This window comes from Dendrobates tinctorius, unplaced genomic scaffold, assembly GCF_039654945.1.
Source record: "Dendrobates tinctorius isolate UK_male_01 unplaced genomic scaffold, ASM3965494v1 ptg000022l, whole genome shotgun sequence".
Lineage (NCBI taxonomy): Eukaryota > Metazoa > Chordata > Amphibia > Anura > Dendrobatidae > Dendrobates > Dendrobates tinctorius.
This window is the reverse complement of record NW_027361690.1, coordinates 46494211-46511608: the sequence shown is the minus strand read 5'-3', so window position 1 is coordinate 46511608 and position 17398 is coordinate 46494211.

Genomic DNA, 17398 nt, shown 5'->3' with positions numbered 1-17398 from the left:
GAATATTACGTCAATTGTAGGTAAGGGGTTAATAGTATTATTTTTGTTAATGAATTTTGTTTTAATACAATAAAGGATTTTTGTTTCATGAGACAAAAATGAGTAGTTCATTTGGTGTTATTTTTATCTATTTATCTAAATATGCTAGGAGCAACTTGGATTTTATATTTTACTGGCTAGCTCAGATTTTGTCAGTTTTATAGGTACGAATATAGGCTAAGGTTTGCTTCACATGTCCAAGTTTGATGGCCTGCACTTTCTAGACCACCTATGGATCTCCAGAACGTAACAGCCTCATACATGTTTATGAGGCTGCTTGGTTCAGGACAGGAGCTTTGCTGCTGGAAATCACATTCTGCACACAAACCACAAAACTCAGACAAGTGAATTTAGCCTCATGGTATCAGAAATTAAACTTTCATCAGAAAACTCTTTGAACAAAGCTGCACAGGTTCTGCACACTGTCATAAGATTCTGTTAAACACCATTCACACAGCAACAAAGGGAGCATTTTCCAATTTTTCTCCAAATTTCTCAAGCTGCGAGTGGTGATGTCAGTAAGATTATCGCAGTTCACAGCCGATGAACTGCAGTAAACTTACTGGTGTCACGCTATGAACGGTAACATCAGTAAGGTGACTGCCAGTTCATAGGCTGTGAACTCTAATTACCTTACTGATGTCAGCTGTCAGCGCTAATCACAGCAGGTGGATTCACACGCTACTTTCATTGTTTTCCAGCTGCCAAGCTGAGGGATTACCGTACATTACTGATGTCGCCACTCAGCACTGGATCTGTATGCAGCAGAGTCAGGGATCGTCGTGGGATGTGGGATGGATTTACAGTGGACCCTTTTGGATTATTTTTTAAAGGTAATTGATGGGTAAAAGAGGGTCGGGAGTTTTGTACAATTAATGGTCTTTTCCGTGTGTGTATGTTTATTACTTTTGACTACGAGGTTAGTAAATTGGTGTTTCTTATAGATGCCTCTCCATTACTACATTACTAACCCCTGGGCTTGATGTCAGTGGACAATATACAGCTGACATAAACCCCAAAACCGTAATCCCACTTGCCAATGCACCAAGGCAAGTGGGAAGAGCTAAGAACCAGAATTGGCATATCTAATAGATGTTCCATCTCTGGGGCGGCTGAGAGCTAGTGTTATTAATCTGGGAGGGGCTAATATCCATGGGCCCTTCCCAGCCTATTAATCTCAGCCTGCAACTGTTTCCTAGGGGGGACCCCACATCACATTTTTGGAAGTCACCCCTTAATAATAACCAGTAAAGGCTATGCAGATACCTGTGGACTGATATTAATAGGATAGGAAGCTTCATGGATATTGGCCCCTTCCCAGAATAATAACACTAGATCTCAGCTGTCTGTTTTCCCTCAGCTGGGTATTATAAATAAGAGGGACACCATGCCATTTTTTTCTTTTATTGCTTTATTTATTAGCTAAATACATGTAAAGTAAGCTACACATGCACTGCACTAGTTATATACCTCACTGACATATTTCTTACTATGCACAGGCGCTGGCTGGTGAATACTCTCATTATCGTCTCCCTGCTATCAGTGAGAGCAAGTGACACTGATGACAGTAGTAGTCATTAGCCAACACCTGACTTGTGGTAACCTTTTCACTGCCAGACACAGCTGCTGGCTCACACGCTGTTCTCTGTGTGACAGATTGGGAACCCGCAGCGGTCGATGATACCTAGCAGCTGTGACTGGTTGTGACTTCAGTAAGGTTACCGTCAGTCAGAGGTGGTGTTTCCCACACTGACAGTCAGATGACAGAGTGGAAATTGCCAGATATTCGGGACACCCATTCACGTGAATGGGGTTCAGGTTCGGAATCAAGTTTTGTTGTGAGCAGTACGTTTTCACCAGATAGTTGTTTAGGCAGGGATGTTTTTGGCATCCATGCTGCCCTAGGCACTTTAAGTGGTATGTCCCGTACTGATCAGTCAGGCTAAGGCCGGGGTCACACTTGCGAGTGCAATGCGAGAAATTTGCGCGTGTCTTTCACCTCAATACCCGGCACTCGGGATCGGAGTGTGCGGCTGCATGTCTTTCTATGCAGCTGAACTCTCTGGTCCGAAACCTCCGGCGGCAGTGCCGGGTATTGAGGCGAGAGACTTGCGTGAGTTTCTCATATTGCAATCACAAGTATCACCCCAGCCTAGGGGTATGTGCTTCTTTTTCAGGCAGATCTGTCTGTAACCCACCTGAAAAGTGCTAAATATATTGCATACACTGTAAGAAGACACTGTTCAGCTATTCAGTTCTTCAAGGTTTTTTTTTTAACCATTTCAGGATTCCTAAGACATAAAGTGGCTAAAAGAAGTGACCAGTCCATTATATGGCCGGCCTCTGTTTTTGCATTTCCATTTTTTGTTCTCCTTCTTCCAAGAGCCATAACTTTGTTATTTTTCTGTCATTATAGCGATGTGAGGGCTTATTTTTTGCTGGACAAGATTTACTGGAAATTGTGAAAAAAAGTGCGATGAAATAGCAAAAAAGTGCAATTCCACAATTTTTTTTTTTTATATAAACATGTTCACTAAATGCTAAAACTGACCTGACATTATGATTCTCCAAGTCATTACGAGCTGACAGATACCAAACATGTATAGGTTCTCTTTATTTAAATGTTGAAAAAAAACTCCACATTTTTTGCACGCCAAGCTGACATTTTTATAGATACCATTTTGGAATGGATATAATGTTTTTATTGCCTGTTATTGCATTTTATTGCAATGTTGCAGCAAAAAAACTAATTCTGGCGTTTTGATTTTTTTCTCATTACTCTGTTTACCGATCGTATTAATTCTTTTAATGTATTGATAAGATTGGGCGTTTCTGAACTTGGCGATACTAAATATGTGTATTTTTTATTATTTGTTCTGTTTTCAATGGGGCAAAAGATTTGAACTTTTAAAGTTTTTTAATAATTTTTTTCCACTTCTTACTTCCTAAATAGTCTCCTTACTTCTATGTGTAACAAAAATACTCATCTGTTATGAGCGACAGCCACCGGGACAATGACAACCACAGGAGTGTCCTGCAGTCATGTGACACGGGTGCCGATAAACGGAACTAAGATGCATTTTCAGCATGACTATGTTAATTGCCGCTGTTGGAGTTTGGCAGCAACATTTAATAGGTTAACAGACACAGGTAGGTTACTATTCCACAAGCGCCTGTTAGGGGCACGTGACAGCTGATCACATCAGAAAATGTGCGGGCTCAGCATCGTAGCCAGCACTAAAGAGGGGGAGGTGCCCTATGATCGATATATCCATTATAAGCCGTTAAGAGGTTAAAAAAATAAACAAAAACTGTTGGGTATAAGATGTCTGAAAAGACCACAAAAAAAAGTTAGTTCAGAGCAATGCTGCTCTCAGATGAAATGGAAAAAAACTGCTGACAGATTCCCTTGAAGTAAAAATTATCTTAACTCTGCAGCTGTTCTGAATCTAAAAGTAATGAATAAAGGCAATAAATAAGGGATCCAGTGCACCTACATTGTACTCGCCAGCGAATCCTGAGCTCGGATGAAAAACAACTCCTGCTTGGTGGCAGAAGCACTTCCTGTGGCACAGTGGGTCCACTGATTCACATGCACCACTGCTGGGCATAACACCATTCCTTTACTTGGGTTCCGAGGGTTCATCATAGGAGGTGGGGTGCACCTGAGCTTCATCTGCCTAGAGCATGAAAATGCCTTGTTCCGGCCCTGGTGGTGATGTGCTGCCTGCTCACCTCCTTGAGTCTGCAGTCAAAAGCAGGCAGCAGACAGCTATCAAAACATGCCTGCAGACATTGTGTGACCGTTCACACAGACACTCGGAGCAGTACTATGCTCGTCTAGTGTCAGGGCTCAGAAATGCAAAGTTATTTTAGACAGCACTTGCTCTTACCAAAGGACCTCTGTCAATTAAAACAAGGGAATGGATTTAACCTCTTAACGACCGCCGATACACCTTTTAACGGTGGTAGTTAAGGATACTTAAACCATAGCGCCGCTGTGGAAAAAGTGAATAGCGCCCCCCAGAGTCGGATTTTTTCCAGGATCTCACCTGCTGGGGGTAGGTGAGAATCCAGAGAACATGAATCTGGTCAATTTTTACTGACCCCGGTTTTGCGATCGCCGTTATTAACCGTATAATCGCGACTGCAAAAAAAAAAAAGTCTGATGTGCCATTTAATTTCTCTCTTCTCTGACGTGATCGCACATCCTGGTGCTCTTTGACCCTCCTGCTTTCCCCCATGTGCCCCGCCATCTTCTTCCGGGAAGAATATGATGGGCGCTTGCGCAGTGCACAGCCGAGATCTGATGGCCAGCACCCAGCAACAATAGGAAGATTTTTCCTATTGGATTATTTTTGTCATTGTCATAGACCCTATCACAGTGATCAAAATAAAAGAATAGTAAAAAAAAAAAACCTTTATCACCCCCTTAGGCTGGTTTCACACTTGCGTTTTTTTTCGCGCGCAATGCGTTTTTTTACAGCAAGACACCCATTATAAGTCTATGGGTGCGCATTGGCATGCTTATGTATGCATTTTTTTGCGCATGCGTTTTTTTTTACCATTAGTTGGACAATGGAATTTAGGGGTTTGGGTTAGAGTTAGGGTTAGTTAAGGGGGTTTAGGGCTAGGGTTAGGGTTAGCTAGGGTTTAGAGTCAGGGTTAGGGTTAGGGTTAGTATGGTTTGGTTAAGGGTTAGGGTTAGGGTCAGGGTTAGGGTTAGGGTCAGGGTTAGGGTCAGGGTCAGGGTCAGGGTTAGGGTTAGGGTCAGGGTTAGGGTCAGGGTTAGGGTTAGGGTCAGGGTTAGGGTTAGGGTTAGGGTTAGGGTCAGGGTCAGGGTTAGGGTCAGGGTTAGGGTTAGGGTCAGGGTTAGGGTTAGGGTTAGTAAAGTCATGGTTTGGGTTAGTGTGAGGGGCCACCTAATGTTGGAAAAAAACGCAAACGCGGTAAAAACGCACTAAAAACGCATACAAACGCATAAAAACGCTGCGTTTTTTTATGCATGCTCATAAAAATGCTTGAAAAAAACGCAGCAGTTGTATGCTTTTGTATGCGTTTTTAGTGCGGGAAAAACGCGCTGCAAAAAAAAGCAAGTGTGAAACTAGCCTTAGTTAGGGAAAAATAATGAAGTAAAGGAAATATATATATTTACATTTTCCCATTAGGGTTAGAGCTGGCTAAAGTGAGTTAGGCTAAAGTTAGAGTTAGGATTAGGGTTAGGGTTTGAATTAGGGTTAGGGTCAGGGTTGGAATTAGGGTCAGAGTTGGAATTAGAGTTAGGGTTGGGGTTAGGGTTGGGATTAGGGTTAGGATTAGTATTAGGGATTAGGGTTAGGGTTGGGATTAGGGGTGTGTTGGGGTTAGGTTTGTGGTGAGGGTTATGGTTAGGGTTGGGATTAGGGTTAGGGTTGGGATTAGGGTTCGGTGTTGTGAACTCTCTTGATCTGACTTCTGAGTCGGGCTCCCTCTGGTGGTTACTGCAGGAGGTGGGGCTGGCCATGTTGACAGAAGTCTGCCACCTGATGACGATGATTGGAAGTCAGGGGTTACTGACTGGGAGTATTTAAGTGAGCAGGCTTCCCTCAGTTGCTGCTGGTGATTTGTTTCTTCCTGTGCATTTTGAGGTCTGCTGTCTCCTGTCTGATCCTGCATTTTTCAGTTAAGTTGTTCGTTTGCTTATCCTTTGCATCTGATCTGGTTTTGCCTCTTTCTGCTTTCTGTTTTGCTGTGAGGCTTCAGCGTGCTCCCTGCTGGGGCAGTGCTGGACCCCTCTCCATATGTTACAGCTTGTGTCAGTTTGTTCAGTCCCCTGTTATATTAGTCTCTTTTGCTTTGCTGCCAGTTCACATCAGAATGCTGATATTGTGGTGGAGAGGTCGTGAGACCTCAGTGTTTTTGTACATCAGATGTGTTGGATTTTTTAGGGTTTTTGCGTGATTGCAGACAGTGTCTTTCCTGTCCTTTTCTGTCTAGACAGTTTGGGCCCCATCATTTGCTCAGTCTATTTTCTGCCTGTGTTTGTGCCTCATCTTGTCTCACCAACAATATATGTTGGGGGCTATCTATTCCTTTGGGGTTCTACTCCGGGACAGTTTAGATTTCACCTTTCTTGCTTTAGACTTAGTTAGCTCTCCTGCTGTGCCGAGGCATCTAGGGCATCGTAGGTATGCCCCACGGCTACTGCTAGTTGTGTTGTTAGGATTAGGGGTCTGCAATCCGCTAAGTTACCAACCTTTCTGTTTTCCTGGTGGCCTAGCCTATTCCTGCCATCCTCCTCGGTGACCTATTCATAACAGTTAGGGTTGTGGCTAGGGTTATGGTTAGGGTTGGGATTAGGGTTAAAGGTGTGTTGGGGTTAGGATTGTGGTTAGGGTAATGGTTGGGATTAGGGTTAGGGGTGTGTTGGCATTAGGGTTGGAGTTAGAATTGAGGGGTTTCCCCTGTTTAGGCACATCAGGGGGTCTCCAAACGCAACATGGTGCCACCATTGATTTCAGCCAATCTTGCGTTCAAAAAGTCAAACGGTGCTCCCTCCCTTCCGAGCCCCAACGTGTACCCAAACAGTGGTTTACCCCAACATATGGGTCATCAGCATACTCAGGACAAATTGCACAACTTTGGTGGTCTAATTTCTCCTGTTACCCTTGGAAAAATAAAAAATTGGGGGCTAAAAAATCATTTTTGTGGAAAAAAATTTTTTATTTTCATGGCTCTGCGTTATAAACGTCTGTGAAGCACTTGGGGGTTCAAAGTGCTCATCACACATCTAGATAAGCTCCTTAGGGGGTCTAGTTTCCAAAATGGGGTCACATGTTGGGGGTTTCTACTGTTAGGCACATCAAGGGCTCTGCAAATGCAACATGACCCCCACAGACCATTCCATCAAAGTCTGCATTCCAAAACATCACTACTTCTCTTTCGAGCCCCAACGTGAGCCAAAACAGTGGTTCCCCCCACATATGGGGTACCAGGGCACTCAGGACAAATTGGACGACAACTTTTCTAGTCTAATTTATCCTGCTACCCTTGCGAAAATAAAAAATTGTGGGGTAAAAAAATGATTTTTTTATTTTCACGGCTCTGCATTATAAACTTTAGTGAAACATTTGGGGGTTCAAAGTTCTCACAACACATCTAGATAAGTTCCTTGGGGGGTCTAGTTTCCAAAATGGGGTCACTTTTGGGGGGTTTCTACTTTTTAGGCACATCAGGGGCTCTGCAAACGCAAGATGACACCCGCAGACCATTCCATCAAAGTCTGCATTCCAAAACGGCGCTCCTTCCTTTCCAAGCTCTGTCATGCATGCAAACAATGGTTCCCCCCACATATGGGGTATCAGCATACTCAGGACAAATCGCACAACAACTTTTGTGGTCCAATTTCTCCTGTTACCCTTGTGAAAGTAAAAATTTGGGGATGAAAATATCATTTTTGTGGAAAAAATATGATTTTTCATTTTCATGGCTCTAGGTTATAAACTTCTGTGAAGCACTTGATGGTTCAAAGTGCTCACCACACATCAAGATAAGCTACTTGGGGGGGTCTAGTTTCCAAAATGGTTTCACTTGTGGGGATTTCCACTGTTTAGGCACATCAGGGGCTCTCCAAACGCGACATGGCGCCCGATCTCAATTTCAGCCAAATCTGCATTGAAAAAGTCAAACGGCGCTCCTTCCCTTCTGAGCTCTGCCGTGTGTCCAAACAGTGGTTTACCTCCACATATGGGGTATTGGCGTACTCAGGACAAATTGCACAACAACTTTGGGGGTCTAATTTATCCTGTTAACCTTGAGATAATAAAAATTTGGTGGCGAAAAGATCATTTTTGTATAAAAAATATGATTTTTTTTTCATGGCTCTACGTTATAAACTTCTGTGAAGCACTTGGAGGTTCAAAGTGCTCACCACACATCTAGATAAGTTCCTTAAGGGGACTAGTTTACAAAATGGTGTCATTTGTTGGGGTTTTCTACTGTTTAGACACATAAAGGGCTCTCCAAACGTGACTTGGCGTCCGATCTCAATTCCAGCCAAATCTGCATTGAAAAAGTCAAACGGCGCGCCTTCCCTTCCAAGCCCTGTCGTGCACCCAAACAGTGGTTTACCCCCACATATGGGGTATTCAGGAGAAATTGCACAACAAATTTTGTGGTTCATTTTCTCTTTTTACACTTGTGAAAATAAAAAAAAATTGGTTCTGAAGTAAAATGTTTGTAAAAAATAGTTAAATGTTTCCACAGAGACTTCTTACCTCTGCACATAGCATTCACTTGGTACGTCACTCACCTTTCCACAGAGACTTCTTACCTCTGCACATAGCATTCACTTGGCACGTCACTCAGCTTTCCATAGAGACTTCTTACCTCTGCACATAGAATTCACTTGGTATGTCTCTCAACTAACACCCTGCTTTACCCCAGTATTATTTATGACCTTGTTTACTTTGGCTTGATCATATGCATCTGGTCCACTCTTAATTATCTGACCAAGAGGAGCACAGACCGCTCCTCTCTGCTTCACACCTCAATGCACTTTGCAGCACATATATTGCATAGCACAAGTCTGCCAAGACTTTAGTCTGCAGTGTGTATCCTAGAAGTGTGTATCTTAAAAGTGTGAGATGATATGAAAATATGAATTAATCCAGAATTGAACCAGAAGGGAACAGAAGGTAACTGGAAAGAGTCACTGTAAACAATGTTTTTGTTTGTTTTCACTCTAACCCCTATAATCCTTCACTTTCTGATAACCCCACTAATCCCTACACCAAGCAAGGAACTGTTCATCTCTTCTTCAATCCTTCCAATCCATCTCACCTCTTCCTCAGATCTGTTCCTCAACATACAATCCTCTGTCTCCAAACACAGACAGCCCCCTCATGCCCTCTCCTGCTCCCACCTGCTAACCCTCTCTCTGCTCCTCCTCCCTGCAAGCGATATCTCTCCAAATCCTGGTCCTCCTCACCACATTCCCACAGTCATTCCTGCCTCCCATCCACACCCAATCACAACTTTCCCTAACCACTCCAACCTTATACACATTCGCCCAGCCCCAGCTTCCCCAGTCCCACTAACAGGAGCTCTGTGGAATGCTCGCTCTGTCTGCAACAAACTTTCTTTCATCCGTGATCTTTTTATTACTAACAAAATTTCCTTCCTCGCCATCACCGAAACCTGGCTCACCTCCTCTAACACAGCCTCTCCTGCTGCACTCTCATATGGTGGATTCCACCTTTCCCACACCCCCCGCCCCAGCTGCAAGCATGGTGGATGAGTTGGTTTTCTCCTGTCAGATAACTGCTCCTTCACCCCAATCCCACTGCCGCCCTCTGTTACCCTCCCTTCCTTCGAGGTGCACTCTGTGCACATCTACTCCCCCTCCAACCTCCAACTAGTTGTCATATACCGCCCTCTAGGGTCAGCCACCACCTTCTTTGACCACTTCACCACCTGGCTACTTAATTTCCTTTCCACTGATATCCCCACTATCATCTTGGGCGACTTCAACATCCCCATTGACACTTCCCTCTCAGCTGCCACTAAACTTCTATCTCTCACTTCCTCCTTCGGCCTCACTCAATGGTCTTCTGCAGCCACTCACAAAAATGGCCACACACTAGACCTCATCTTCACCCGCCTCTGCTCCCTATCTAGCCTCTCTAACTCACCTCTTCCTCTCTCTGATGACAACCTACTTACATTCTCTTCCCTCTCCTCCTCAGGTCCACAATCCCCACCTCAAAAACTCACACACCCTCGCAGAAATCTTCAACACCTCGATCTACACTCTGAATGCCTCCTCCCTCTTACAGACATAAGTTCCCTACACAATGCGGATGCCGCTGCCGCTCTATATAACACCACAATAGCTGTAGCTTTGGAATCAGTTGCCCCTCTCAAACATACCAAAGCTCGCAAAATCAACAGACAGCCCTGGCACACCAGTCTGACCAAAGAACTAAGGCGGGCTTCCAGGGCTGCTGAGCGGAGATGGAAAAAATGCCACTCCAATGAGGACTTCATCACATTCAAACAGTCCCTCACTACTTTCAAGGCCACACTCGCTGCAGCAAAACAAACCTACTTCTCATCTCTCATATCCTCCCTGTCTCACAACCCTAAACAGTTATTCAACACCTTCAATTCTCTCCTCCGCCCCCCAGCACCTCCTCCCTCTCCACTCATCTCAGCTGAAGACTTTGCCTCATTTTTCAAGGAGAAGATTGATAACATCACAGACAGTTTTGGTCAACATCCCCCAGTGCCCTTCCTCCTACCTGCCCTACCCTCCTCCCCCAAAACCAACTTCTCCACCATTACAGAAGCTCGACCCTCCACTCTACTCTCAAGATCACATCTCACTACCTGTGCACTTGACCTGATCCCATCCCACTTCATCCCAAACCACACCACAGTCTTCATCCCAACCCTAACCCATCTCTTCAACCTATCACTAACAACTGGCGTTTTCCCCTCAAGCTTTAAACATGCCTCAATCACACCTATCCTCAAGAAGCCCTCTCTTGACCCATCCTCTGTATCTAGCTATCGCCCTATATCACTTCTCCCCTATGACTCAAAACTACTGGAACAGCACGTCCATCTTGAACTATCCTCCCACCTCTCTTCTTGCTCCCTCCTTGACCACTTGCAATCTGGCTTCCGGCCACACCACTCCACTGAAACTGCCCTAACTAAGGTCACCAATGACCTACTAGCCGCCAAGGCCAAGCGACACTACTCTGTCCTCCTCCTCCTGGACCTGTCCTCTGCCTTTGACACAGTGGACCGTTCCCTACTACTACAGACCCTCTCATCTCTTGGTATCACAGACTTGGCCCTATCTTGGATTGCGTCATACCTAGCAGACCGGTCATTCAGCATCTCCCATTCGCACACCACCTCCTCACCGCGCCCCCTATCCGTCAGAGTCCCGCAAGGTTCAGTCCTAGGGCCCCTGCTCTTCTCTGTTTACACCTTCGGCCTCGGACAGCCCATAGAATCTCATGGCTTTCAGTATCATCTCTATGCTGATGACACCCAGATCTACATCTCTGGACCAGATATCACCTCCCTACTAAACAGAATCCCTCAATGTCTGTCTGCTATTTCATCCTTCTCCGCTAGATTTCTAAAACTTAATATGGACAAAACAGAATGAATCATCTTTCGCCCATCTCACGTGACCCCCCCCAACGGACCTATCCATTAAAGTAAACGGCTGCCCACTCTCTCCAGTCCCACAAGCTCGCTGCCTCGGGGTTATCCTTGACACTGATCTCTCTTTCAAACCACATATCCAAGCCCTTTCCGCTTCCTGCCGACTTCAACTCAAAAATATTTCATGGATCCGTACATTCCTCAACCAAGAATCTGCAAAACCCCTAGTCCATGCCCTCATCATCTCCCGCCTTGACTACTGCAACCTCCTGCTTTGTGGCCTCCCCTCTAACACTCTCGCACCCCTCCAATCTATTCTTAACTCTGCTGCCCGACTAATCCACCTGTCCCCCCGCTATTCCCCGGCCTCTCCCCTCTGTCAATCCTTGCACTGGCTCCCCATTACCCAAAGACTCCAGTTCAAAACTCTAACCATGACATACAAAGCCATCCACAACCTTAGTCCTCCTTACATCTGTGACCTAGTCTCCCGATACTTACCTGCACGAAACCTCCGATCCTCACAAGATCTCCTTCTGTACTCCCCTCTTATCTCCTCTTCCCACAATCGCATACAAGATTTCTCCTGCGCATCCCCTCTACTCTGGAACTCTCTACCACAACATATCAGACTCTCACCTACCATGGAAACCTTCAAAAAGAACTTGAAGACCTACCTCTTCCGACAAGCCTACAACTTGCAGTAACCACAGATCCACCAAATCGCTGCACGACCAGCTCTACCCTCGCCTACTGTATCCTCACCCATCCCATTGTAGATTGTGATCCCTCGCGGGCAGGGTCCTCTCTCATCCTGTACCAGTCGTGACTTGTATTGTTTAAGATTACTGTACTTGTATGTATTATGTATACCCCTCCTCACATGTAAAGCGCCATGGAATAAATGGCGCTATAATAATAAATAATAATAATAAAATGTTAATTTTTTCCTTCTACATTGCTTCAGTTCCTGTGAAGCATGTAAAGGGTTAAGAAACTTCTTGAATGTGGTTTTGAGCACCTTGAGGGGTGCAATTTTTGGAATGGTGTCACTTTTGGGTATTTCATGTCATATTAACCCCTAAAAGTGACTTCAAATGTGATGTGGTCCATAAAAAAATGTTTTTTAACATTTTGCTGTAAAAATGAGAAATCACTGGTCAACTTTTAACCTTTATAAATTCCTAACAAAAAATGTTGCTTCCAAAATTGTGCTGATGTAAAGTAGACATGTGTGAAATGTTATTTATTAAGTATTTTGTGTGATATATCTCTGATTTAACAGCATAAAAATTAAAAGTTTGAAAATTGCAAAATTGAAAAAATTTTCGCAATATTTCCGCTTTTTTCATAAAGAAACGCATGTTATATCGAAGAAATTTTAACACTAACATGTAGTACATTGTATCACGAAAAAACATTCTCAGAGTCAGCGGGATCCATTAAAGCGTTCCAGAGTTATAGCCTCATAAAGTGACAGTGGTCAGAATTGTAAAAATTGGCCTGGTCATTAAGCTGCAAATTGGCTCCGTCACTAAGGGGTTAATAAGCAAATAGGAGGGTAAAACAGTGCAGCAAGACATAGGACATGTGAAGAGTGCACAGAAGCACCCTCATTTGCATATAAAAAAATAAAATATTAAGCTAAGGTAAAACTGTATATGCCTGGGCTATGTCCCCTATATAAATGTGCATGCAGAATAATTTGCATTTTGGGGATGAAATACTCCTTTTATATATCATCGTTCTCAGCAACACATTGTCCTGTGTACATGTGCTGCTGTGAACAATGCTAGTCTATGTGCACAGGACGATCATATTATCATTCTGTGCACATGAAAGTGAGGAAACATCCTGTGTAAACAGCCTATTAAGCGACTGCTGATCAGCTTCATATAACACCTTATGTGAATGTGTGGCGCCCCCAGGAGTATGGTCGCCACAATGGCATTGCCTTCCTCCTAGGGAGTGTGATGTCATGCTTGGAAGCAATAAAGGATCTCTCTGGCAGTTAATCACAACACACAACACAGCTCCCACTCCAGGCCAGCAGAGGGAGCTCTGAACCCAAAAACCGGGGGAAGAGCTGATCTCTGGGGGCCAGGAAGGGGAAATTTAGTTAGCTCGTGTGAGGAGGGCAACGTGTGTGGACGTGGAGGAGAAGAGCTGGGGGATTGAGCAGAGAGTTCAGGCTCATTCCCAGCTATAGCGCCTGATCTGGAGCCCGGTATCCAAGGCTGTATGGACACTGATGGTCCTGCAACAGAAACCAGAGGAATAGGAAGCTGTAAATGCTCTATTCCCACATAAGACTCGGAGGCACAACAGCAACGTGTGAGCCAGAAGAGAAAGGCTACAGCTGTCTGCCATACGAGGGAGTTCTAAAGAGAATAAGCAAGTGGAACTTCAGTGTAACACAGTACTGCAAGTACTTAAACCTAAGCGCTAGGAAGAAGACTACACAACCCATCTGCCTAGAGAGATTCCTAAGTTGCTTCCAGGCTAGCCAGCTCCTGTGCCATCTGTAAACTGGACCCTGGACTGCATTTGCCAAGCAAAGTAAAGGTAAAGAAACTGCACCCTGTTGTCCTTGCCTTCTTCCTGCAAACTCTCCAGCACTACTACATCTCTGTGCCAAACACTACACCCTCTTCCTCAACACCTACCCTCTTCATCTACTCTGCCCTGGGACTACAGCCCTGCCTGTGGAGGGCTACACCATCATTGCTGCACCACACCATCTGTCCCAGAGGATCTGTCTGCAGCGTTGGCTTAACACCTTCATTGCCGAACACCACAGGTGGCGTCACAAATCATTCACTCATAAACTTTATTCCATCACTTTATCCCATTTACATGGGCGCCCAGGGCCACGGACCGGGTCACCGCTGCTGTGACATTCCCCTCTGAGAGACCGGCCCGGTACCGAGTACCCCACAGCCCTGGGAGGGGCGACCCATTTTGGCGTCACGAACAGGATTTACGGAGCCCGGTGTCCCCGGATCCTGTGTGCCAGAGACTGTATTTTGTGCCATAGACTATTTGTGCAATTGCCGCCATTACCCCGCTGCTTGGCACACGCAGGAAGCCGAAAGGGCGGGCCGTCGTGGGCGGAGTGAGCCAAAAAGCGCGGAAAAAGTGAAGTGCCAGCGCGTGGGAAGTGAGAAGCAGAGGCCTGGAGTCCCAGCGTCGCCCTGATCATCCAGCCTGCAAAGCGGCAACCGGTAAGCCAGCGCAACCCAGGGCTTGGCCAACGTTAACTAGGGGGGAAGAGAATGTCTGAAGCAAGAACAGACACAACGGCGGACGCCACTGCAAACCCCACAGTGCCACAAGCTGCAGGGCCCAGTGCAGCTGCGGCTCCCATAGTGCCGCTGCATCCAGCGCTGCCTCCAGAGCACCGCAAGAATCAGCGCCCACCGCAGCAGTCCCCCTTATGCCGCTGTCCATGCCCTATATACCGGGAGCGGCCTGGCTACCGCAGTACTCAGGGGGGTCACATACCCTGAGTGAAATAAAAGAGAGACTGTGCAGTTTGTTTGAGGTGTATCCTCTGTCTGAAAGCCAGAAAGTAAACATCCTTATTGGACAGCTAATGGGTGCAGCGCAAAGGGAAGTAAAAGCCTGGCAGGAAACTGATAAAGAGACTGTTAAAAAGATTCTGGCTAAGCTCAGAAGCACCTTTGACACCTGCACTGCAGCTGAAATAAAGATGAGATTCTTTGGGTGTAAGCAGAGAGCGCAGGACAGTATACAGGACTATGCTCTTAACCCGCAGGAGGCGCTGCGAGCCATCAAGCAGATTGATCCAGACAGTGTGAAAGATGAAGACAGACTGTTAAAGGAGCAATTTATTGAGGGCCTCTTATACAGTACCCACAGAGCACAGCTGCGCATCATAGCCCTGCAAAACCCTGACCTAGACTTTGCAGACTTCAAATACAGGGCTATCAGGGTGCTTCATGAACCAAATGTCAGCCGTCCAGCGCCCCCTAGGTGCCCAGCGATCACATACCATCAAGAAGCAGCATCTTTCTCTCTCAGCCCGGTGGATTCTGATGCACTGACTCTGGACAAAGACCCTTCTGCCAAACTGCGTCTTCAGGTCCAGGAGCTGACTAAAAATATGGCTGCACTTGCTAAAACTGTGCAGTCCGTGCAGGTGTCATCAAAGGAGAAGATCCAGCTGGCCTCCTGTCCAGAGGATGTCCCGTGGCTACGGAAGAAGAGGATCCCGCCACGCCGAGGGAGAGGCAACGATCGCTATGACCAGAACGGACGTTCCAGCTGTCGTCACTGCAACAAGGCAGGCCACATTGCAAGATTCTATTATTTAAACGAGCAACCCCTGGGGCAGAGGGCCAACCCCGAGGAGTAGGACCACAAGGCCCAAAGAACTGGCGAGCCAAGTATGTTGGAGGGCGACCGGTCCTCCCAGTTGTGATTGACGGCATCCCCATTAACGCTTTGATGGACACTGGCTCTCAGGTGACAACTATGCCATATATCCTTTACAAGCGGTATTGGGCTTACTCTGAACTTACTCGCGGCCCAAGTGATGAACTCACAGTAGTTGCCAGCAATGGTCAGTCTTTGCCGCAAGTAGGATGTAAAGAGATTACTATTAAAGTGGGGCGAGTAGAGTTAAAATCTCAAGGTCTGATAGTTGTAGACATTGATCGATGAGAATGTAACCCAATGGTGACCCTTGGTACTAATGTGATTGAAAATTGTCTTGCCGAGGTTATTGTTTTGTTGCAACAGGTGGCTGAGACTGCTGGTTCCAGTGAACAACGAGTCCTGCAGAAGGAGATCAAGGCCCTGATGCAAAGACAGCAGGTAGAACTATCTGGCGGAGAAATTGGCAGCGTCAGAGTGAGTGATTCTTTCCCCACTGCGATACCCCCCAGATGTGAAATGTTAATTTGGTGTCAGGCAGCCATAGGCCTCAGAGGAAAAGATTACCAAGCATTGGTAGAGCCAGTGTACTCTGATAGCAGGCCCTCTGTCCTGACAGCCAGAGGGGTAGTTGATGTCCGCAAAGGGAGAGTACCTGTACGCCTCTTGAATTGTGGGGAGGAGGAGGCCACAATACCTCGGTATGCCACAGTTGCTAAGCTGCTTACTGTCAGTAACAATGCAATACGGGCAACAGAGCCCTTGGTCTCATCCAACCAGGTGGAGGACAATGGCTCTGTAAAGCAGCTGGAGGAGTGGTGTCAGCAGTTGCAGGTGGGAACTGACTCCACCCCTTCATACCAAAAACATGGGGTTTACCAAGTGACTCAGGAGTATGAGCAGGTATTCAGTAAACACCCTCTAGACTTTGGGAAGGCAAAAGGGGTTCAACACCATATCCCCACTGGAGATCATCCACCCATTAAAGAAAGGTACCGGCCTATACCCCCAACACAATATCAATGTGCCCAAAGTATGTTGCGGGAAATGAAGGAAGTTGGGGTGATCAGAGACAGTTGTAGCCCCTGGGCAGCTCCAATAGTCTTTGTGAAAAAGAAAGATGGTACCATGAGAATGTGTGTTGATTACAGAAAAATTAACAGCATTACACATAAGGATGCCTACCCATTACCCAGAATTGAAGAGTCATTAGCTGCACTTAAAACTGCTAACTATTTTTCCACCTTAGATCTCACTAGTGGGTATTGGCAGGTTCCCGTGGCAGAGGCAGACAAGAAGAAAACAGCGTTTACTACACCAATGGGCCTCTGCGAGTTCAACTACATGCCGTTCGGGCTCTGCACTGCCCCTGGGACATTTCAACGGCTAATGGAGTGCTGTCTTGGACACAAGAACTTCGAGACGGTCCTGTTGTACCTTGATGATGTCATTGTTTTCTCCAAGACTTATGAAGACCATCTGAAGCACCTGGCTGAGGTGTTTGAAGCCTTGTCCAACTTTGGCCTGAAAGTGAAGCCATCCAAATGCCACCTCCTGAAGCCCAAGGTACAGTACCTCGGTCATGTAGTGAGTGCAGAAGGTGTGGCACCGGATCCTGACAAAGTCACTGTCATCCGGGACTGGCAGAAGCCCAGCAACCTCCATGAAGTACGTCAATTCCTCCGGTTAGTAGGGTACTACCGAAGGTTCATCAAAGGCTTCACTGAGATAGCCACGCCTATGCAAAATTTTCTGGTGGGCCAGCCCAAGAAAGCCAGAAACAAGAGTTCTACATTTG